This window comes from Pelophylax lessonae, assembly GCF_965119305.1.
Source record: "Pelophylax lessonae genome assembly, chromosome: 10".
Classification (NCBI taxonomy): domain Eukaryota; kingdom Metazoa; phylum Chordata; class Amphibia; order Anura; family Ranidae; genus Pelophylax; species Pelophylax lessonae.
In genome coordinates, this window is record NC_138777.1 from 212,552,908 (window position 1) to 212,578,573 (window position 25,666).

Sequence of the window (25,666 nt, forward strand, 5' to 3'; positions counted from 1 at the left end):
TAATAGTAAATATATCTATATAATAATAATAATTATAGTAATAATATTTATAATAATAATAATAATATGTAATGCTCGGATTTAGTATTTTGTCTTGCATGCTGAAGACATTTTATGCCTTTTATTTTTAGTTAATTTAGTTAGTCAACAAATGGTATGGCTTTAACTAATCAACAAAAATTATTATTTTTATTATTATTATTATTATTATTATTATTTTTATTATTAATAATATAATTGTCATTTGTATTTTTTTTTTCATTTTTAATTTAAATTTCAAGATTCATTTCAAATTAAATTTTAAATTCAAATGTTGCTGTTTTGTTTGTTTGTTTTTTTGGTTTTGTTTTTTTTTTTTAAAGATGAACTAATTTAAAAATGCACTCTAAGCAATCTGTATCTGTAAAAAAAAAAATGTATATGCTTTAAAAGTTTTGATCTATTTAAAAATATTTGTTGTTTATAAATGAATAAAATATAAGGAGTAACATGGATTTTAGGGTATAATAGAATATTAGGATAATACCAGAAACCTGGTATTAAGCTAAAGTTTAGCAGAAATGCAGAAATATAGATTGATAATAAAGAAAAAGAAGAAATACATTTAAAATGTATACTGATGTTATTAATAAAATAATAATGAATGTTAATTAAACTGAAATCAACTATTACATTTTACAAAGATAGCCCATGATCCCTATCAAAATTGAGACTTACTCAAGAGAACACTGGTATAAGAGAATGAAAAAAGTAAGGGGGTGAAGTTTTTCTATCTTTATAACATGTAGAAAATGTGCCAGTATTTATTTATTTTTTTAATTGGATCTATGGTTTACATTTTTTTTTTTTTTTTAATATTAATTAGGTTTTATATGTTGTGTACAGTACTGTAGTCAAAGATGTAGATTTATGTATCCCAGGGTGAATTGATATGTGTATTTAGCTCTATCGTAGAAGCTGGAGCGCCATCTACTGTCCATTTCTGACATATCTGTGCTGCTAAAAAAATCCCCTTTAAAAACCTCAAGTCGAGAATGTCAGAGCCACCCAGATTAGTAAACATGTGTCATATCCTGACAGTTACATGAAAGCAGTTTTGGTAGAGAAAACTGTAATATTTTGTCTTCCTGTATGCAATAACTTGCCCTTTTTGGTACCTTATGTTTTGTAATGAGTCCAGCTCATTAAATGCTTTCTGATGATGAGCCAATATTACAGTATAAAGGAGGTCAGCCATGATAGTTCTAAGCAGAGGCGAGAAATTTCAAAAGATTTTGTTAAACATATTAAACATATTAAAGATGAAAGCCACCAAGCAATGTATAAACAATTTTTACTGTACTGTAAGTTCATTTTTTTTTTAACACAAACATATTTTAACTGTAATCTTTCACAATGCTATGGTTAAGGAGTAAAATATAACAAGGAATATACTGTATATATATATATATATATATATATATATATATATATATAAATTAGAAGCTGTATAATATAATTGGATAAACAATGCAGTTTTTAATTAGATCATCTAATGGCTAACTAATAAATTAAAATAAAGAATATAAAATATTACAGGATAAAAACATATTTCCTTATTTCTGAAAATGCATAGAATTTTATTTCTATTTTAAAACATAAAACATTATCATTTTCACTTAAGGTTAATGACAAAAAACAAGTTTTGACGCATTGACATGTGAGATATATAAAATTGGTAAAATAAAAAAGCTACCTTTTGTGTCTATTACTGATTGCTTTTATCTTATAGTTTGGTATTTATATTATTACAAATGTTCTGTTCTGTCAATATTGTCAATATCATAATAATAAAAAAATATAACAAATAATAATAATAAATAAAATAAAAACGTTTTTGTTCACAATGTGAGTTTAATGTCACCAATGTGTTTTCATTTTTTAAAATAAGTAATAAAATGCTTGTATTGTTTTACCTCTTTTATTAAATATAGTAAGAAAATGCTTGTATTGTTTTACCTCTTTTATAATATATACAATACATAATATTATTATGTAATGCAAAAGCAGTGATCACTAAGTTCTTTAAAAATGAATAAATGGATAGTATTGAAAAATAAATTAGGTCTTAGGATACAATAAATAGATTTATATCCTTTTAAAATACTATTTATAATTTCATTATCATCTGTAATAATAAATACAATATATCTTTTGCACTACATTTGATGGTACAATTTTTGCCATTCATTAAAGTACCTAAAATGTTTTCACTTAAATTATATTATAAGATACAGTTTAAAGTATACTTAATTTTTTTTATGCTGTAGGACATAACCAACTATAAAGATTATTCTCTTGGCAAAGATAAGTTTCCTGAAGTAACAGTTTATACCTCTTTTTTTTTAATATTTAGTTTTTTTTGTTTATCAATCTATTAATGGTCTGTATAAAAAGTCATCTTTTTTATATGTTTTTACATATTATAATGGGAATATGTTTTATTGTTTTTAAACTTAGAAATATTTAATTTAAAACTTAGAAATATTTAATTTACCATAAAATTTAATAAACAAACGTAATGCATTTAAATGTAAAAGTAAAAAAATCAATCTGTGACAGTAATTTTTATCAGTATTACATTTCTTTTATTTCAAAATTAGTTAACGATCATGGGCTCACTTCATAGATACCCTTCTTTGTTTAATGTCTTCTGATACGCTGTACCCCAAGTATATTTAGCAGATTTTTAACACTGGTGACAATCATTAACTAGGGGATAAAAACAAAAAACCTACAGTAAATTTAAAAAAAATAAATTTGCAAATCAAAAGACGTAAAGTCAACAAACCTGTATAAAACAAAAGTCATAAAAGAAAAAGTGAGATTAAAGAAATATTTAAAACTGTACTCACAATGAACGTTTTCCAGTGCTCTCCCTTGTCTGTCAGCCTCCACACACTCAAAGAAATGAGTTTTCAGAATCAGAAATTAAAGTTTGGAATTTGTCAAAACCGCTCTCTTAGACAAACACAACGCAAACACAAATAGACACATTTCAATCGCTCTTTTTTTTTACCCTGCAGCAGACTGCGTTTCTAGTACTTAACAAACCCCCTCTATGAAAACACAGCCCTTATAAATCTGCCTTTTTATAGGAGAGCCTTGTTGATGAAATTAAATAATTGGGTAACAAAAACACACTTTGCCTAAATATGGAAGTTGTGTATTTTTATTTCTCAGATGGTGTTATTTTTGCAGTTTTATTATTTACATTGTAAACAGTTGGGTTGTGAAAGCAGTAAAAAAAAAGAAAAACTTTTCCAGTTTACTAGGAAAATACATTAACCCCCTAATACACCAGGCCACACTCAAATCGTAATTGTTACTATATATTTATGCACAAACGGAAATGTTTTATCTCTAAATAAAAATTTGTCATTTTTCCAATGACTCAAGGAGGCTCAATACCTTTCTATGAATCAGTTAAATTGGATACCTTCTCCAAAAAAAAAAAAAAAACCCTTGAGAATACAGAAGGTCACTAATTAGGAAATCTAACATTTCCTTTGAATGTATTAATGTTTGGAATAATGTTGCAATGTGATGTCACCCAAAATTTATTGTGGGAGCAGCCGCGTTGAATAATTTTATGCACTGCAGTGTGCAAAGATTGAAAAGTGTCTACAGTTCCCAACTCCAAGTAGCTTTTTTATAGGGACAAACATTTTATTATTAATAAAAATAATAATAATAATAATATTTGTTAATAATATCTGGAGGGTGTCCATTAAATGTTCCCATGACCAATAAATACCCACTGTCTGAAGATAAAGTTCTCAGGAATTGTTAAAAGGTTTTATGCATTGCAGTGACTACAGATTGAAGAGTGTCTACACTTCCTGACTGCAAGGGGCTTTTTTTAAGAGACAAAAACTGAAATAATAATAATATTTATAATTAATAAGTGGATAGTGTCTATTAAATGTTTCGTTGACTAATAAATACCCACTGTCTGAAGATTAAGTTCTTAAGCATCATTGAATAAATGTATGCATTGCAGTATCCAAAAACAGAGCCGTGCCTAAAGTTAATGACTCCAAGCAATTCTTTTTTATAGAGACAAAAATGAAATTAATAATAAAAATAATGAACACAAAAAATTGGATGGTGTCAACCAAATGTTTCTATGACCAATAAATATCCACTGTCTGAATATAAAGTTCCTAAGCATCTCCTTTCTCACATGGGGTCCACTGCTAACTTCACCCACTGATCCTTTTTTCGGGAAAATAAACCCTTTTTATCAACAATTGAAATAAAAGTAATCAAAGTTGCTCATTTTTTTCTTACAACTCTGAATTTGCAGCAGAGATATAAAGAATCAATTTGAAAAAAACAGCCATATCAATATTGGCCTAAGAAAACATTTACTCTTCACCAAACCATCCCCAAACCCAAAATTCAAGACATGTTGTAGCTTTTACCAGGATGAACTTTTTTATTTTAAATTTAGTCTCAATCTGGTTTAAAAAAGATTAGCAATCTGGTCCATAAAATCCTTATTGTTATGCAGACTTATAATTTTTTGTATTCATTTTTTAAAACGGCATTGTGAAAGTGGGCAGGATTGTATAAAATCAACAGGCCAGAACAATTATTGTGTAAAAATATTATTTAGTATTTAATGAGTAGACATGATTGTATAAAATCAACAGGCCAGAAAAATTATTGTGTAAAAATAATATTTAATAAGTGGACATGTTTGTATAAAATTTAACAAGCCAGAATAATTATTGTGTAAAAATAATATTTAATAGGGAGACATGATTGTATAAAATCACCAGGCCAGAATAATTATTCTGTAAAAATAATATTTCATATTTCATAACGGCACATGATTGTATAAAACAACAGGCCAGAATAATTATTCTGTAAAATTTATATTTAATATTGTTTTTGTATTAAGGTTAGTAAATAGCAAAAAATATAACTAAATACCCTTTACCCTACAGATCATGCTTCCCAAATCTCCTGTTTACACTAATCAAACATGTAACAATTGTTTTCCCCTCCAGGCACAACAAATTGCCTGAACAGACATTGCACTAAAAGTGTTAATTTAACATGGTAGCACTAATGCAGTTTTTACCATTCCGAATATTTGTGTGTGACCACACAGAGCCATATTAAGTCCAAGTTGCCACAATGGAGGTGTGTTACTGGTCTTGTAATTTTTTTTTTTATTGCTTTGTAACTTTTTTATCCACCTATGTGCTGTTGCCTTAAGTTGACACAATCTAACAGACCGAAAAAAAAAAAAAATGTTATTTTTAATATCATTCTGACATATCAAACAATTGTGACAACCGTACAAAGTAGCGTGCAAAACTGTCACCCGAAATCAGCCCTAAATCTATCACAAGCTGGGGCTGATAGTTATCGTCTCCAAAATCTTTGCACATCCTGTGCTGTTCTTAAGCTAAACGTTGCGGTTTTCAACAGAGCAACATAAAATGACCACATAATCACATAATGTTCAGAAAAACTCTAAATTATAAAGGAACATTTTTGATTCACTGGTATATAATTGAATTTCCCAACCAATCGGTATGAATTTAAATTAAAAAAGGAAAGTTGGAAATTTTTTTTTTTTTTCATTTTTCCATGAGATAATTCCCAGTAGCAAGTAAAACCAATAAATAAATTCCTAATGTACTTCAGGAAATATAACCATAAATTCTAATTTAAGTTAAGTCTAAGGTTTGGAGGATTCTGTCATGAATCTGATTCCTTGCAGGGTTTTCATAGTGCCTCTGAGTGGGACTATAGCCCTTTTCTAGTTATTCTTTGCTATGCAATCTTTTTCAAACCTGCACCTCAAGGTGGTTTCTGAAGAGCACTACTTTGGACTATACTTGTTGAAATCTATTGTTATTCTTCAGAAAATGCTAGTTGCCTGGCCTTGATATTGAGCCTCTAGGTTTTTTGCTTTCTAGGTTACCTACCTAGAAGCTGGGGACAGTCAAAACAATGCAGACACTTTTTCTAACGTATTCATTTTTGGTACATCTTTTAAAGCTTTGGAGGATCTGAAGGATCAACATGACAGTCAAGCAACTAGCATTTGAGAAATTACATGTTCAATACAACGGCAGCCTGCACAGTAAAGTTTCCCATTAGGCCTGGTGCACGCAGGACGTCAAAAATGCCACTTTTAAAGGCGTTTAATGTTTTTTTTCTTTCTGCCTCTAAACTCCCCTCTATGTTAGCCTAAGAGTCCATGGACATATAGGCGTTTATAGGCAGGAGTGTTTAGAGGCAGAAAAGGAAACACACCACCAGCACATTTAGAAGAGGAGTGTTTGAGCGTAAAAAATGCCTAGAATTGCATTAATGCGTATTAATTAAAGCGCGTTTAGGCACGTTTGTATGTTTGCATGTTAATGCATTCTAATGGACAGAACAAATTAATATTCTAGCCGAAATATTGTGATAACGGCAAAAGCGCATGAACATGCAACACACATGCAAAACGTGGCTTTAGGAGCATTTTTTCAGCTGAATGTTTCTCCCCTGGAGCAAAGGCAACCTGAGCAACAATGGAAGTTGTTTATAAAACCAGCTTATGAATTGATGACCAGACCTGGATATATAGCCAGTTGAAGTTATATATGAATTCCAATATTCCTGTACTCACCCCCCATTCTAGCGAACAAGGTTTCCTATTGGTCAGAGAGACTGTTCATCACAATAAATGATCAATAGGCAGGATTGAAGGGCAGGTGCCAGGTTTGGTTATTCTAGAAAGGGCTGTAATTAGCCTTTATCTACCTATCCAATACATATCTACATAGGGCTTATCTTGTGACTGTTTGTACCTTGGTGGTCATTCAGCAAGAAAGCAAATGTTTGAGGTACCATTTATACCAACATGGGTTACTGTGTTGCAGTTTGAATGGCACCCCAGAGCACTAAGACAGTGGTTTCCAACCTCAGTTCTCAAGTATCCCCAGCAGGCCACGTTGTAGGCATTTCCCTTAGATAACATGTAACATGGAAATGTATTTGGCATTGTTAGAAGATTGGTCAAAGCAGTGGTGACTACAGGTAAATGCTTCTAAATGTAACATAATGCAAATAGGGTAAAATAATCCATTGAGAAAGTACAACTTTGGTGGTACAGTGTTGGCCAGCACTACAGAAAAAAGATTTGGGGGTACTTATTTCAGATGATTGCAAAATGAGCAAACGGTGTGGCCAGGCAGTGGGAAAAGCGAATAGAATTCTAGGATGCATCACTAAAGAGATCACGTGCAGAAGGAAGGAGGTTCTGATTCCTCTATACAGATCTTTATATCACTAGAGGGATCACCAGCAGGAGGAAGGAGGTCCTGATTCCCCTATATAGATCTTTATATCACTAGAGGGATCACCAGCAGGAGAAAGGAGGTCCTGATTCCCCTATATAGATCTATATATCACTAAAGGGATCACCAGCAAAAGGAAGAAGGTTCTGATTTCTCTATATAGATCTTTATATCTCTAGAGGGATCCCCAGCAGGAGGAAGGAGGTTCTGATTCCTCTATATAGATTGTTATATCACTATAGGGATCCCCAGCAGGAGGAAGGAGGTTCTGATTCCTCTATATAGATCTTTTTATCACTAGAGGGATCACCAGCAGGAGGAAAAGAGGTTCTGATTCCTCTATATAGATCCTTATATCACTAGAGGGATCACCAGCAGGAGGAATAAGGTTCTCATTTCTCTATATAGATCTTTATATCACTAGAGGGATCAGCAGCAGGGGGAAGAAGGTTCTGATTTCTCTATATAGATCTTATATCACTAGAGGGATCACCAGCAAGAGGAAGGAGGTTCTGATTTCTCTATATAGATCTTTATATCACTAGAGGGATCACCAGCAGGAGGTCCTGATTCCCCTATATAGATCTTTATATCACTAGAGGGATCACCAGCAAGAGGGAGGAGGTTCTGATTTCTCTATACAGATCTTTATATCTTTATATAGAGGGATCAACAGCCGGAGGAAGGAGGTCATAATTCCCCTATAGAGATCTTTAGTGAGACTCCATTAAGAATACTGTGTCCAGTTCTGGAGACCTCACTTACAAAAAGATATTGATAAAAAATGGTGAATGGTTTGGGGGATAAAACATATCGAGAGCGAATTCAACGTAATATTTACAAAACAAAACAAACAAAAAAACAAAACAAAAATGGGCGGACTCAATGGACTACTTGGTCTTTTTCTGCCGTCTCTTTTCCATGTTTCTATGTAATATAGCTGTCATAAATACAAGCCATTTACACAGACTTAAACTCTGAAAACATTACCTGTTGGGAATGCCTGAGGACTGAGGTTGGGAACCATTTCACTAGAACAGGGGTTTCCAAACTTTCTAAACAAAGGGCTGGTTTACTGTCCTTTGAACTCTAGGGGCCCAAAGGGGCCAGTAGAAGTAGAAAATGCCCCAGTCTCAGAGGGAGTGAAAAGAAATTACACAGTGCCTGTAGTCAGTAGAAGGAGGAATAGTGCCCCATCCTTAGTATTAGAGGGAGGAATAGTGCCCCATCATTAGTAATAGAGGGAGCAATAGTGCCTAATTGTTTATACTGGAAGAATTATGCCCCAATGCTGATGTCAGTGGGAGGAATAATGTCCCATCAGTGGTGTCAGTGGAAGCAAAAATGCCCCATTGTTGGTGTCAGTAAGAGGAATGGTTCCCCATTGTTGGTGTCAGTAGGAGGAATAGTGTCCTGAGGGAAGCATAAAGGCAAGCAAAGGGCCACATTCAGCCCATGGACCACAGTTGGGAGACCATTGCACTAGAGCAATGTGTCTGTCTTACAGCACACCACAATGCATGGCAACTTTGCAGTGTGTTATACTGTATATATATATATATATATATATATGTGTATATATATATATATATATATATATATATACACTTCATCTGGGTTGATATCAAATGAAACTTGGCCCCCATTCAGCAGCTGGTATGTATTTCTAGGCAAACTTCTTTTGATAGTGTGGCCCTCAAAACACGTTGGATAACACGTTCACTACATGTTTGGAGCAAAAGCTTTTTTTGGATTTAAGTATTTGGGTGTGGTGCACCAATCTTCTGCTCCAACTGTTTATTTCAATGGGTCTTCTTAGGCAACTTACCTCAACGAATGACATAGCAGGTGTTAACACACCGAAAAGATGTGCAAAGGGCCTATTAATCTCAAATAACTTCTGCTCTTCTGTGTATTCCTCAAATTTAGGACATGAGTACGAACTCTTGCATTTCCAATTTCTAAACCATCAAAGACCCTTTGAATTACTCCAAGAAGCGGTTTCAGAAGGGTTGCTTCTGATTTTTGGCACATTAGGGTGCAATGGCAGGCTATTCACTTCAGTAAGGTAGTGAATTGATGGCGCTTGAACCGTAGGTAGATGGTAATTGGAACAAGCAGTATGGTTTGTCGAAACTATACTGATAATGTCCCAATAGGACATCTGGGTGTTTTATGGACTGATTCCATACACTGAGGAACTCCCATGGAAACCTTGGGATGTAGATGTAATAGTTGGACCAGAAAATTGGGACGCCACACCAAAATATTGAAATCCTAAAAAAAGTTTATATTTAAAACATGTAGGGAACATTATATCCAATGCATTTCGGGGGCCACACTTCATCTTGGTAGATATCGAATGAAGCTTGGCCCCATTCAGCAGCTGGTATGTATTTCCAGGCAAGCTTCTTTTGATAGTGTGGCCCTCAAAACACGTTGGATAACACGTTCACAACATGTTTTGAGCAAAAGCTTTTTTTTGTATTTCATTTTTTGGGTGTGGTGCTCCAAGCTTCTGCTCCAACTGTTGATTTTTAATGGGCCTTCTTAGGGCAACATACCTCACCGAATGACATAGCAGGCGTTAACGCACCGAAAAGAAGTGCAAAGGGCCTATTGATCTCAAATAACTTCTGTCTCTTCTGTGTATCCCTCAAATTTTAGACATGAGTACGAACTCTTGCATTTCCAATTTCTAAACCATCAAAGACCCTTTGAATTACTCCAAGAACCGGTTTCAGAAGCATTTAGGCGTAGGGTCCCCTCCCTGCCACGATAAGCTAATCTCTGGGCGTTCCCGATCAGCTGTTTAAGCAATGCGATTCAGCATTTATTTTCAAACAAAGGATTTGAAATTATGAACCAGCTGGATTAGTGCATGGGTCGGCGAGCCGACTGAATAAATAGGCGATAGAAGATTAACAGTGATAGTTCTACCTCATGCCGAGCGGCGCTCCTCAGGACGGCCAGGGCCCGGTGTTGATGTATGCGCTGCATAACAAACCCGGTTTGTTATTTCGACAATGTGTATGCTGGAGAGGTCAGACCTCCTCTGGAATCGGTGCCACTTACAACACATTCATGCCCCGACCCTCTGGAGGGTCTCAGCGCTTTCGTGGCATGATAAAAATGTTCTCCCCACGGTGTCCTTGGTGGGAGAGTTCACAAGTTACCATTCTCCAACTCCACCCAACGCTTTGGCTTCAAGTATTTAAAAGTCTAGATGTATCACTATCTTCTTAAAGTGTACTTGTCCTGTTGCAAGATAAGGCTAAGCTTCGCAATGAACGTTAGGTCCCAAAACAAACCAAATTGTTCCTTCTGTAATGCTAACAACTGTGTCAGCCATGCTGAATTTTTAACTTTTTGAATACAAGAAACAAAGGGTCACACGCCAATGGGGTCTCTAAGGGATCTATTTAAAAACATTTAAAAACATTTGTTAGATGATTGTCACAATCATTTGTCCAGCCCTGACAAATTCAGTTTTTTTTCCTAATACTTTGATTTCATCAGCTCCATCTAATGGCCATAATGCAGTATTTTTCTAGAAATACATCACACATGGAAAATACCATATGATGGCCACTAGGTGGAGTTGGTTATTATAGGAAATCAACATACTAAGCTAAATACAGTCAGCATTTATGAGAGCCGGGTAAATGTTTGTGACAAATGTCAACTTTTCCTGTGCAAGTCAAAATTTGGCTCTGCTGTTTCCCCCCTCCAGAGCCTTCTGAATGATCACAGCAGCTGACAAATTTGGCAGTGTTGTACGGAGAACACTTTTCAACACCATTCAAATTAGTCCATACACCAGAGGAGCTTACACTCCAATGTGCCCACCACAGTCACCAGGGCCGGCCCTACCATGGGTCCCGTTGGGTCCATTGGACCAAGGCAGCACTTTCAGAGGGGCAGAAAATTGACACCCAATATGTGCTCTTGCATGTAAATCTGACTTCCTGATGCATTTAGTTTTAGTTTTAATTATTATGATATAAAATAATTGATGTGGGGGCACTTTGGTGGGTGTGATTTTTTTTTTTTTTTTCATTTAATTCTTGGACCCAGGCAGCACAATGTCTTGGACCAACCCTGACAGTCACACACTATTATTATTACTATACATTTATATAGCTCTGGCATATACCACAGTGCTGTACAGAGAACACTGAGTCAGTCCTATCAGTCTCTGCGCCAGAGGAGCTTACTGAAAAAGATAAGAAACAGAGGGCGCACCAGCCTAAGAGTCGGTTCACATACAGGCGACCCGACTTCCCGGGACGACCTGTGAAGTCGCGGTGCACAGCTCGCACCACGACCTCGGAGCGGCATGCACGGACTTCATATCATTGAAGTCAATGCAGGTCGCTCCAGGTCGCCCCAAAGTAGTACAGGACCCTTTTTCTAAGTCAGAGCGACTTATGTCGCTCCTATTTGAACGGTTCCTGTACTACTCTATGGCAGGCGACCCACGGCGACTTGTCAGGCGACCAGGTCGCCTGACAAGTCGCCCCAGTGTGAACGGGGTCTTAAGCATTACCTTTGTGACCATTTGTTTAAAAAAGGGGATAATGAATATACTTACTAACAAAGAATTTAATAAGGCATATCAAAGTTTTGAGGGGGGTCCCCTCTTCCTCAGAGCTCAAGAGGTTCTTCAAAGCTGATTGGCTAGCTGACTTTGATTGACAGCAGCAGGAGCCAATGGCGCCACTGCTTTGTCTTAGGAAATGGCTAAGACAGTCGTGGACATCGCTTGATCAAAATGGGGCTCAGGTAAGCATCAAGGGGGGGGGGGGGGGCTGAGGGGGGCTGCTGCACACAGAAGATTTTTTTTATCTTAAATGCATTAAAATAAGAAACCTTCTGGCTTTACAACTCCTTTAATGTCAATGGTCCCCAAAAAGTGTCCGATTTACCTGCCGCAATATCGCAGACCCTATAAGTCGCTGATCACCACCATTACTAGTAAAAAAATAAATAAAATAAATACAAATTTCACAAATCCATCCCATAGTTTGCAGACGCGATAACCTTTGCACAAACCAATCAATATACGCTTATTGGGATTTTCTTTTACCAAAAATATGTAGCAGAATACATATTGGCCTAAATTTATGAAGGAATTCGATTTTTTACATTTTTTTTTTTTGGATATGTTTTATAGCAGAAAGTAAAAAAATGTTTTTTGTTCAAAATTGTCGAGTTTTTTTGTTTATAACACAAACAGTTCCCGCTCTTTGCAGACCGCCGTTCTCTCTTCACAGGGAGTGATTGCGGGTGCCCGGCGGAAATTGCGGCCACCAACCCCGAGGATCAGCTTCCCCCTGGCATATAGGCGCGTGCATGCCCCCCACAAAAGGCTCCCGCGAAGCGCCGTTCAGGTATGGCGATTCGCGGGAACCTGCCGACCTGCGGTGGCTGGTCGGCAAGTGGTTAAAGCATTACCTATGGATAGTAAACTGTAGATTGTTTGTCTCCGATGTGTGCACTATTTTAAAGTGGCTGCGGTGGGACAAATTTAGATGGGGGGTGCAAATTCAGATGGGGGGGGGGGGTTGGTGCCTGATTTTAGTTTTGCTTACGGCAGCCTATGGCAGCACAAAACCAAAATACCCCACTGGCAATAGAGGCAGTGCTGTGAATTTGGAAAGCAGTAGGCAGGACTAGGTATGGCCAGGTGGTGACTACGAACTGCAGGCCCATAACTACGCCCTCTGCAACAATTTTTGTCCCAATGTAGAGCCTACATTAGGGTGACAACTCTGCTTTAAATTCAGGAGCAGGGCAGCATAGTAGCCACCATCACAGGAAGCTGCATTAGGTGGACTTCACTGTCGGGATCAACAGGTATTTGCAGGAATTTGCAGGAGAAAGCTGTCAATGAAGATACACATATGATTAAGTGCTGCAGCATATAAATTATTTGTACCCCAGGAGGCCAACGTTCTACTTTAATTTGGTGAAAATGACATCTGCCTTAATTCCTGAGAAAGCTTTCCAGCACAAAAAAAATGTCAAGCTATTTTAAGGTCTGTTAGGTTTAGGGTTATTGTGCCACGGTCGTAAATAGTATCAATTAGATCGAGTTACAATTAGCTCATTAATATTTTTTTTTCTCAGTTCCCGCTCTTTGCAGAGTCGCCCGTCCAACACAATCACCGTCCTGTTCGCCTTCTCAGCCCCACCAAAAACATTTCCTTCTCCGGGACTGGCAGTTCACCGAGAAATGCCAAGCTAACAGGGCATGTCCTTCAAGAGAAAAAAAAAAAAAACGTATGTGGAAAGGCTGGAAAATGGAAACCTCGGCGACTTGAAACGCTCATAAAACTCGTCTTAGCACAAAATGACTCTGTAACTGCTGTGACACTTTAATGTGGCTCATAAAAGGACCAAACTGTAGCAGATCCGTTTTTATAAGGTGGTAATTAGGTGCAGCTAATATTCAGTTTGCTGTGTTGATTACGGGGTCTTATTTAATAAGATGGGGGGAGGGGAGGGGGGTTATCTGGGCAGAACAGTGACAACGGGAGCGGCGGTAATATTTTTTAGATTTATGGAACTCCTCAGAGAAGGCGAGCTTGAAGAGGCACTCGGAGGCTCTTTATCCGAAGCTGGACGCATCTGACGTGAAGCCTAATTGCACCCCTGAGATACCTGGCGCTCCGAAAACCCAACTTTTATTAAGCTAATAAAACCTTGGAAAAAAAAAAAGAAAAGCGTAGGAAAATTTAACTGGCAGAATCATGTGCAAAGTGAAATAAACGGGAGGCAGTCCTGAAACCCAATAGCCGAGAAAGTAAAAACACATTTGGGGAGTTTTCGGGTGAGTTTTAGGCTTGTTGGCCTTTAACTCATTTAACGCTGGCAGAGGGGCGATCTTGGTAACATCATTGTAATGCATACAAGGAGGAATAACAATTGTATATGGCAGTGGTTTCCAAACTGCAGGCCAGGGGCCAGATGCGGCCCTTTGCTTTCCTTTCCCGGCCCTTGGGGCACTATTCATCCTACTGATACGAGACACTTTTCTGCCCACTGACACCAACATTGGGGCATAATTTGTGTCCTTGACACCAACAATGGGGTATTATCCCTTCCCCTGAGATCAAAGATGGGATCCTGTTTACTCCCACTGATGCTAGAAAAAATTATATTCCCACTAGCCACAGTCTGGCCCCCCTAAAATCTGAAGGACAGTAAACTTGGCCCCTTTATTTAGAAAGTTTGGAGGAGACCCCTGGTATATGGGGTCACTGGTTATCCACGGTTATACAGTGGCCGCTGGTGCTCGGTAATTCGGGGGGGGGGGGCGTCAAACCAATGCGCAGACCCCCCCTCACGGTCGGTCAGTCAGTCTCAGTTAGTCAGTTGGCAGGCGACACGTTCCTCCCCCCCCTTCCCCCCAAATGGTCTGCCTCCTTACCTCCTCCTTCCTCCTGTCCGAGTCGGGGAGTGCTGGATGGCTGAGCCGCTGTCCTTTTCCTCCAGCCGTGTCTCTTCTGCCTCTTCCTGGCCACTGGCCAGTAAGATCGCTTCTCCTTTTGGCCAATCAGAAAAGGAGTCTCACAAGCCTCTTCCTGATTGGCTGGGAGGAGAGTCAGTGTGTCATATTCATTCGCTATTGTCACACAACTGAGTGGGCTCACTGCGCCCTGAACCCACGCTTTTTTGAAGCCTATTAGAGCCTCTGGCTCTAATCACGTGCTTCAAAAAAAAAAAAATCCCCATTGGAATCCATGCGTCCGGCGCCCCGCATGTAGATTAGGGGGCCGGACTCATGGATGGGGGGGCGGCGCCCCCAATGGATGGGCCGCCCCTGCTGTTAAACATACATTTTAAAAACAAAAAATAGGATAAAGTAAGGAAAATCTCAATACAGATGGGTTTCAATGGGTTAATCAAATTATCACCAGGCTCACTAGTTCTAGTCCAGCAGCACCCCACAAAATGGGAACCCCTCTTAGAAATGGGAGGAAAGCACAGAATTAAGAATTCACATTCTAACCCTTACCAGATCCATGAAAAAAATGTGTTTTTTGCTTTTGTCTGTATCCACATTAGAAAGATTTCCCTTCAATTCCTGTCCTAAAATAAAGTAATGGAGAATGCGGGCACACAAAGCAACAAAAACCTGATGGTGCCTCAAACCTGAAACTGATCTATTTGTTACCAGATAACATATGTTTTGGCTTAAGTTGGTCTTTAATGGGGATTTTGACTTTTTACAGGTCTTCTGGTTCAGTCAAAGAGATAGCTCTGACCTCACTGCAAAGAATCCACAGCATGGATTAATAGTCTAGAGCAGATCAGCCTTTCCCAACCTCTTCAACACAGAGGAACCCTTGAAATAAATTTCTGGTCTCCGGGAACCCCTGCTAAATATGAAAAATGACACATTCGTGTGATGGTCAGTGGGAAGAATGCGCCTTACTCTTGTCATCATTGGGAAGAATTTCCCCCTTACAGATAGCGAAAAGGAACAATGGTTTCATTGGGAACATAAATTGCCCATTGCTGAAGGAACCCCTAGCAACCTCAGGAGGAACCCTAGGGTTCCATGGAACCATGGTTGAGAAACCCTGCTCTAGACCCTATGCTCTAGAGGGACTCTTGGCTGTAGCTAACTGGCCTCAGATAAGCAAATTCCAAGAGATATACTAGACAACAGTGGCGGCTGGTTCTCCATGGGCCTGGGGGGGCGGCAGACTGACCACACCATTCCCCTCCCGGACCACACCAGGCCGCACACCATCCCCAACCCCACCCCACAGTGAGACAGGAGAGAGGAGAGGACAGACAAGACAGGACAGGCAGGACCCCCCCGCTCACTCACCCTGCCTGGATGCAGCAGCAGGCGGCGGCGGCTGCTTCTTCCCCCGTCTTCTGCGTCTCCTCCCTCCTCCTCCATGCCCAATGGCATGGCTTCTCCTTTCGGCCAATCAGTAAACGGGTCTCCAAACCGGCTTCCTGATTGGCCAGGAGGAGGATCCGTGATACAATAGCGAATTTCCATTCGCTATTGTCACACAACTGGGTGGGTTTGGGGCGCACTGCTCTGCGCCCTGAGCCCATCCTTTTTTTTAGCCTGTGAGAGCCTCTGGCTCTAATCACATTGTTAAAAAAAAAAAAAGCCCCATTAAACTCCATGCGTCCGGCGCCCCGCACGTAGATTAAGGGACCAGACACATGGATAGGGGGGGCGGCGCCCCTGCGCCCCGTATGTCCAGCCACCACTGCCGGATAGATCTTGCCAGAAATACCAGATAGATCTTGCCAGTGTTAACAAGTGTAGCAAAGGACATTTCTGAGTCCATTTAAGCAAAGTCAAATCTCCTGTGCTCTGAAAAAGGAGGTTTCTGCCCCCGAAATGTGTTGGAATTTTTCAGCTATAAACCAATTTTTTCATTAAAAACTTTGAACTCACATATCTGGTGGACCTGTCCTAAGGTCCGACGATTCTGGATCCGCATATATAATTTTATATATTCACTCACTCACATCAATTTGGTCAAGTCTCCTCTACAGGCGCTCTTGGGTAAACCTATGGAGAAAGCTTCTAAACACACTAAATGCTTGGTCAATTTTATTTTCACAGCAGCCAAAATAACTATAGCCCATTCCTGGAGATCGCCGGTGATACAGATGGAGCTGCTTAAAGCTAAGTTGACCTGGATCATGATCAACGAGAGGATGGTAGCCATCCTCCAAGATAAAATGCACCTTTTTGAGAAGACCTGGGACCACTGGGTTAGATACCTGGCGGGCTCCCCGTAAACGGGAGGATACTCCCTCCATATGCCGGGATCGGACGGCTTTCTAGAGCCGCCTGGACCCCTCTTTCACGGACCTGGACACCAACCTATTACCGCTTCTGTTCCTTACTCTATTCTTTCTGCTCTCCGTTTATTTCTTCTTCCCTCTTTTCTTTTCTCATCTCTCTTTCCTACATGCTCTCTCCTTCCCTTTACTGCAAAGGAATTTTTGAAGACATGGTCCTCTTAAGATCATTATAGACCTTTTGCTGCCACCTGCGGCGGCCTTTTTGCCTTAATTTGACGTATCAGTGTGTCTGGTATACCAATGCTGGCGGTACATGAAAGCATGGATCCATCCTGCCTTGTATCAACGGGTCAGGCTGGTGGGGGTGGTGTAATGGTGTGAGAGATATTTTATTGGCATACTTTGGGCCCCTTAGTACCCACTGAGCATTGTTTAAATGCCACAGCCTACCTGAGTATTGTTGCTGACCATGTCCATCCCTTTATGACTACAGTGTCCCCATCTTCTGATGGCTCCTTCCAGCAGGATAATGCACCGTGTCACAAAGCTCCAATTTTCTCACCACTGCTTTCTTCACCTCGACAATGAGGTCACTGTACTCCAATGGCCTCCACACTCACCACATCTCATCCAATAGAGCACCTTTGGGAAGTGGTGGAACGGGAGATTCCTATCATGGATGTGCAGATGACAAATCTGCAGCAACTGTGTGATGTTATCATGTCACTATGGAGCAAAATCTCTGAGGAATGTTTCTAACACCTTATACAATCTATGCCACGACGAATGAAGGTTCTGAAGGCAAAGGGGGGTCCAACCCGGTACTGGCAAGGTGTACCTAATAAAGTGACTGGTGAGTGTATGTTTATTTCAATCAGTGCCAGGACATGGTCATCTAGAGCCCAGGGTGAACATGCCAAACTGCGCCCCCCCCTAAGATGTATGAGCATTTTGTGTCAGCAAAAATCCACCCACAAAAACACTGAGCACTAATCTGCATGCCTACTTCCTAAGCATAAATGTTCCCCCTCCTCTAAGTACAAATCTGCCCCCCAGCTGAAATCCTTCCCCTGAGCACACATCTTTGCCCCCCATTCCCCAACCCCCCCCCCCCCCCAAAAAAATGAATCCCTCCTAGCACAAATATTCTTTCCCCATCCCGCCTCCCAACAGAAATCCCCCTAAATCACCACTCTTAGCCCCCTCCCCCATTTTCCTTCCTAAAACAATACTTATCCTCTGCCGCCATCCAAATTCCCCCTTCAGACACAAATCCACCCCTCCCCCAATCTCCTTGATACCACAGTGCCCAGGGCAGCTGTCCCTCCTGCCCACCTTTTGCCCTGGCCCTGTTTACAATATAAGATCAAGTAGAAAATGTATATAAGTGAACCAGTGGGGGGGGGGGGCAGAGCTCTTCGTAAGTGCTACAATAATCTAACAAAAAACACAAAAAAGAAAAAAAAGGATGTATGAATTCATACACTATACAGTTCCACATTGTCGCAGGATCAAATCCTTCCCCACTCAATGGAAAATGTGTTCTTTTCTTTCATCTGTGTCCACATTAGAGAACTTTCCCATCACTTCCTGTCCCAAAAGAAAGTAATGGAGAATGCGGGCAAGCAAAGCAACAAAAACCTGATGGTGCCTAGAACCTTTACAAGATCTATTTGATACAAAATAGCAAAAGGTTTGGCTTAAGTTGGGCGTTAATGGGAACTTATACTTTTTACTGATCTTTTAGTTGAGCCAATGGAGCTCCAAGTTCACTGGAAATATTAAGACTATAAAACAAATGGAGCTTTTCTCAGTTGGTTAAAGTCCAAAGCCAGCCTTTTCTTTTTCTGTGTTTGGGTGGTGCAGGAGGAAGAGTTAGAACCTATGTTCAGTTTATATTGCTCAAAATGTAAAAGCACAACAGGAGTGGCAGACACGTTTCAGGTCACTTCATCAGGGTTTAAATATTGCATGTTGGTAAATGACTTAAAGTGGTAGAATTACCAAAATACATTAAACATTAGAGATTGACTGATTATCGGCAAAGCCGATATATTGAGGGCCGATATGCTCTTTCCCCGATATATCGGAATCGGCCCCTGAGGTTACCGATATTGCCGATATTTCGGGAAAGTGTTGTACCTGAATGATGCCTGCAACTAGAAGCATCACCCCGGTACCGGCGTCCATAGCCGGCGGTCGGCTGTCTTGTAATGACAACTGATACAGTTGAGAAGCCGCTCAGCTGTCATTACAAGGAGCGAGTTGTCCACCCCCCGCCCTCCCGCCACCTTCCGCGGCTCGCCTGGGTCTCCCGTCCCACCGGGAGACCTGGACAACCAGCCTGCACGGCCGCCAAAGACCTGATCAAAGCCGCATTCGGCTCTGATCGGGTCTCCATGTAGAAACCCAGAAGTGATGTCATGACATCACTTCCGGGTACTCGGCGCCAGATTAAAAAAACTGACAGCATTCAAAACAGGCAAACTTGGAGTTTTGAATGCTTTTAAGTGCAGAGGAGGGGTTTGGGGTCTTTTAGTACCTGTCAAGTAAAAAAAAAAAAAAAAACTTTTTTTTTCTAAATGTCCGAAAATATCGGCGCATATCGGCCGATACCGATATGCATTGGCCAAAATATCGGTATTGGTATTGGCAACGAAAAATCGATATCGGTCGATCACTATTAAATCAGAGTCAGTGGGCAACATAATATGCGATGTGTCTGCTTTGAGTCCTTTAACCACATGCAATGTTCAAGCCCTAATAAAGGGGGAGTGTCTTGAGCCCCAAAACATGTTGGCTGTTTTATGTGATGGAACAATAAAGCTAATTGTACTTTTTCACCATTTAGTCTGGGGCGCCTGTTGTGTTTTTATGCTTTATGCTTTCCAACTAAAGGAAAATGTTTTCATAGGGAAAGGCTTAAAACAATTTGTGTCCCATTGGGGAGATTTCCTTTCACTTCCTGTCTCTTTGAAGTGAGTCTCTAGAACAAGCGTCCCCATTTAACCTAATTTCCCTACTAGTGACTACGCAAAATTGTGGATTTTCCCATCGCTTTCCATATCGGTCACAATGGTCACCAGGACACATATAGAGCGTTTATCATTTTTTGCCATAGGATAGATAGATGATAGATAGATAGATAGATAGATAGATAGATAGATAGATAGATAGATAGATAGATAGATAGATAGATAGATAGATAGATAGATAGATAGATAGATACAAAGATAAATAGATAGAATCACAAGAGATTTTCCCCTTCATTACTATTTTCTTCCAATAGATGTCCTCAGTCTGATGCCCAGCATCATCCAACCCACTTCTTCTGAGCCCAGGTCATCCTGGACCCACCCCAGCCTGTGACTGGACAGTTAAAGGAGAATTGGATATTAATCTGATCAGTTAAGTAGCAGAAGGGGTTTTTATTCAGTTTCACCTGCTTAAAACTAACAAAAGGTGCACTAGATGGGCAACGATGAGACAGCCTCCAAATCAGGAATGGTTTTACAGGTGGAGGCCACTGAAATATTTTCCCTACTCCTCTTTTCTGACTGTTTTTCACTAGTTTTGCATTAGGCTAGGGTCAGTGACACTACTGGTAGCATGAGGTGATACCTGGACCCTATTGCAGAGGTTGCACAGGCAGTCCAACTCCTGCAGGATGGCACATCAATACGTACCATTGCCAGAAGGTCTCAAGAGCATGAAGGAGATTCCAGCAGACATGCAGTTACTCTAGGAGAGCTGGACAGGGCCGTTGAAGGTCCTTAACCCATCAGCAGGACCGGTATCTGCTCCTTTGTGCAAGAAGGAACAGAATGAGCACTGTCAGAGCCCTACAAAATGACCTCCAGCAGGCCACTGGTGTGAATGTCTCTGACCAAACAGTCAGAAACAGACTTCATGAGGGTGGCCTGAGGGCCCAACGTCCTCTAGTGGGTTCTGTGCTCACTGCCCGGCACCATGGAGCTTGATTGGCATTTGCCATTGAACACCAGAATTGGCAGGTCCGCCACTGGAGCCCTGTGCTTTTCACAGATGAGTGCCGGTTCACCCTGAGCACATGTGACAGACATGAAAGGGTCTGGAGAAGCCGTGGATAAAGCTATGCTGCCTGAAACATTGTTCAGCATGACTGGTTTGGTGGTGGGTCAGTGATGGTCTGGGGAGGCATATCCATGGAGGGACGTACAGATCTCTACAGGCTAGACAATGGCACCCTGACTGCCATTAGGTATTGGGAAGAAATCCTTGGACCCATTGTCAGACCCTACACTGGTGCAGTGGGTCCTGGGTTCCTCCTGGTGCATGACAATGCCCAACCTCATGTGGGAAGAGTATGCAGCCAGTTCCTGGAAGATGAAGGTATTGATACCACTGAATGGCCCCCACACTCGCCAAGGTAATGATTAAGCACACAGTCAGTGTGTGAAACGCGTCTACCTTGTCACGATTGTCATATTTGGATGTCCAGTCAATAAACCTGGATTTTGACTCAACCTGGAGTGCTGCCAATTCCTTTTCTTTTATCAAGTTTTCACAGAGGCGAGCCGGGGCATGCACCGGTGTGAGTCATCAGGCAATTACACCACCTTGAGCAGTGACTCCTTGTCTGTTCAATTCCTCCACACTCGCCTGATCTAAATCCAATAGAACACCTCTGGGACATTATGTTTCTGTCCATCAGACGCCACCAGGTTGCACCTCCAGATCTGTTCAGGAGCTCAGTGATGCCCTGGTCCAGATCTGGGAGGAAATACCCCAGGACACCATCTGTGGTCTCATTAGGACCATGCCCCGACGTTGTCAGACATGCATACAAGCATGTGGGGGCCATACAAACTACTGAGTACTATTTTGAGTTGCTGCAAAGAAATGGACTAGCCTGCTGCATCATTTTTTCACTTTGATTTTCGGGGTGTCTTTAAATTCGGCCCTCTGTAGGGTGATAATTTTCATTTCCATCAAACAATGTGGCATCCTTTCATTCCTAAAACTTTACCCAGTCCATATCAGTATAGATCCTAACACATTACCCAGTCCATACCAGTATAGATATCCAGCATGAGATTTTTCCCCATTGAGATCTGATGAGTTTTCAAAGTGTTCCATTAATTTTTTTGCGCAGTGTAGATATTATATGATATATTAATGATTACAAAGCTGCAATAATTTGTGTCTTTTATATCTACTTGGAGTTCAGCTTTAAGCCAGTCTGACAGTCACTGGCCTGTCTGTGCTGATGTCACTTGGAATTCACAGCCAGATTAAGCAGGTCTGTCACAGGACTTTCAGCTGGAACTGCAGCTTTCTGCTGCATAAGGCCGGCCATACGTGGTTCAAATCATGGCTGGTTCAGCAGGAACCTGCCAAGATTTGAACCCTTAATGGGCAAGCTAAATGTGGCCATTTGATCGATCAAGCAACTTGGGTACAACCAGTCTGCTGCTACAGCCGCTAGCGATAATCACTGTCTTCTCCCAGTGGGGACGGCTTCCCCTAAAGCCCCCCCCCCCCCCTCTTTGCAGACAATTGCTGATTACCATTTCAGCAATGTGTTTGTTGATGGGGAAATCGTGCAAATTTCTATCCTGCCACCAGTAGTTGCAGGAAATAAATATGCACCGTGTATGGCCTGCCTAATTCAACATGAGAGAGGATTCAAGGGGTGGGTGGATAGGGTTGCCAGCTTTTCTTCAAGCCCAACCCAAACACTTTAGCGGCGCACAGCAGTTTGTTTGTTTTTTCAGTGTCCCCCCCCTTCATAATACAGGGGTCAGTGTCAACCCTTTGATAATACTGGGGCCCCCCATAGAGACCCCCATTAAATCAGAGTCCCCTATATTAGTGTTCCCCTTTGAGACCTTTCATTAAATCAGAGTCCCCCTTAAATCAGTGTGCCCCCCTTAGAGATCCCCATTAGGTCAGTGCTCCCCTTAGAGACCCAAAGAACTAAAAATTGAAAAATGCAGCACAGCCTCCTACTATAATTATAATAATGAATATGTGAACAAATAATTGTGAATGATGGTGGAAACCCCCAAAGTCAATCCAAGTATTAATACACTGCAGTCTTATTCAAACATACAGTATATACTGTGTGATCTTCATACACATAATACTAAATGAATGGTGGTGGAAACCTCCAATCCATTCCAGTATGTGTTGGTCTCTAAGGGGGGTCACTGATATAAGGGGAGTCTGATCTAATGGGGGAGATCTCTAAGGGTGGGTGCTAATATAGAGATATAGAGGGAATCTGGTTTAATGTAGGGGGTCTCTAAGATGGGGGGGGGGGGGTTGCAATTTTAAAAAGACTCTGATCTACTGGGAACCATGTGACTGTTGGTTAATATATAACCTAGTTATTGGGTCATCAACACACACTCATATATCTACAGTATCTGTAGTGTGTTCTACCTTTAAATTTAGGACCCATTTGGTGGAAATGATTTCCCGTCGACATCAGTGGTAGACATTTTTGAATAATTGGACATCCCTACCCTCCCTTGAATCGACAGACGAGTTAAGTGTTTTATACTCTCCTTACACTATACCTTTGTGGTCGCTCTCATCTATACAGTCCAACACCTGCCCCGGAGGTGATACGCCTAGTGCATTTGTTTATGGGAAAAATTGTCCAGAAAGTCTCTCTTGCCCTGAAGAAGCCTTTGGCGAAACCCGTCGGCTCTTTGAGGACCTACAGACTTTGCTTAGCAGGGACATTGCTTTTGCCAGTTTGGTATTTTGTATCTAGTATACTCCTACGGGAATATGTTTTTATGTGTATTGTATTGTATGTATACATGCTTTTTTAGCTTTATGGAATAATAACATTTTGATATTTTTTAATTATTTGTGATCATCCCTCCTTTTTGGCCTTGAAGGTCCTGCTTTTTTTTTCTTCTTCATGTGTTTTGTCGGATATAATGTGGATGATGGTCATTAGTTCACGGTGTTTTGTGATGATCTAATGGGGGTCTGTAGGGGGGGGGGGTACTGTTATAAGAGATCTCTGATCTAATGGAGGGTCTCTAACGAGGGGTGCTAACTGCTGATCTAATGGTTAGATCAGCAGCCAGCAACCCCCCCGGGAGATCCCCCCCCCATTAGTCTCCTTATATCAGTGCCCCCCTTAGAATTCCCCATTAGATCAGAGAGTCCCCTTTATAGACCCCCTTCAGAGTGCCCTACAAGTGGGGGCCCCTGCAAGCTAGGAGGCGTGGGAGCCAGAATTTAGGTGAGGAACTGGGTAGTGGAGCACTTCTACTCCAGCTCTATTTTCCTCCGACTTTGCGGGGGGGGGGGGGGGGGAGAGGCAGGTAGTAAACAGGCAGGCGTTGCGCAAGTAGAGCACCCAGAACATGCTTCAGCACTGGCTGGCTCTATCCCTGGGACAGAATTATATTTATTGGATTTGTTCCAGGATGGTTGGACTGCACTGGAGGAATGAGTGTCCGGGTTTCAGGAGGACTGAAACCCGGTCACATCTGTCAAAACCTGGAGCATCCGGGTCAACCCTGGACAGGTGACAACCCTATGGGTGGAGCTGGAACCTGGGAACATGCTAAATTTATTTATTTATTTTTTATTTCAGTTACTTATTTACGCAGCGCTTTACATATACATTGTACATTCCCATCAGTCCCTGCCCTCAAGGAGCTTACAATCTAAGGTCCCTAACTCACATACAAATGCCTTTTACCAGACTCACAATCAGGGTGCTGGAAGTCACAGCAATTGGGGTAACCGAACAATCGTCTGCACCCCAAAAATAAAAGTTGGGTCACTCAGCACGTCCTTTAATTTTTTTTTTTTTTTTTTTTTTTACCCATGTGCTTTGCACCAAAGTCACCTTTCTCAGCCCTTCGCCTGCAGCGGCTAAAGAAAACTGTTTTTTTTTCACACGCCGTGGATAGCTGTCCACACATCATAGCCAAGGGCCGCATTCACTAAAAGACTCACTTAAGAACAAAACAGTTACAAGTTGTAACACTTCTTAAATGTTTTGCCTTATCTCCCCTGCGCCCATTAACCAATCGGGAGCCTGGGGGGCACTTGCCACAATTAGTTGAGTTATCAGTGAAAATAAACACAGGCATTAACCTCTGTATTGCTGATGATAAGCCCTCATTACATATATCCCCCCCCCCCCCACCTCTGTATTGTCCTGTAATCCCAACCATTCAGGAGGATTGGGCTGTTTGGCTGCTGATTGCTGGACAGATAACAGAATACTGTGAAAAGTGGTAATGGGACAGTAATTACATGGGGGTCACCTTCCCCCCCCCACCTCTTCTGCTGTTCTGGTCTCATGCCTCCCCCCGGTGTCACCCCCAGGCTTTACAATATTTTAGCAATTTTTTTTATTCTTTTGTTTAACAGTTCATTTATTTTTCTGATCCCCGGCTTAGACAATGAGCCAGCAATGACAAAGAAATAATGAATAAGATGAAACAATGATCTGATCAATATAATGCCTAAACTGTGCTTACTGATACCTTTTATTGCTATAAAAC

The 25,666-nt window shown here is 40.7% G+C and overlaps 1 long non-coding RNA gene across 4 annotated transcripts in view; it reads right to left on the reverse strand.

Moving 5' to 3' along the window:
- Window positions 1–673: 673 nt before the first annotated feature.
- LOC309565469 overlaps window positions 674–25,666 on the reverse strand; it is an 81,581-nt gene continuing 56,588 nt past the window's right edge. For all 4 annotated transcript variants that reach the window (XR_014225811.1, XR_014225812.1, XR_014225813.1 and 1 more), the window contains 2 exons: window positions 2,662–2,751; window positions 674–996 (listed from right to left, as the gene is read on the reverse strand). This is a non-coding gene — a long non-coding RNA (uncharacterized lncRNA). The remainder of the gene's footprint in view (window positions 997–2,661; window positions 2,752–25,666) is intronic.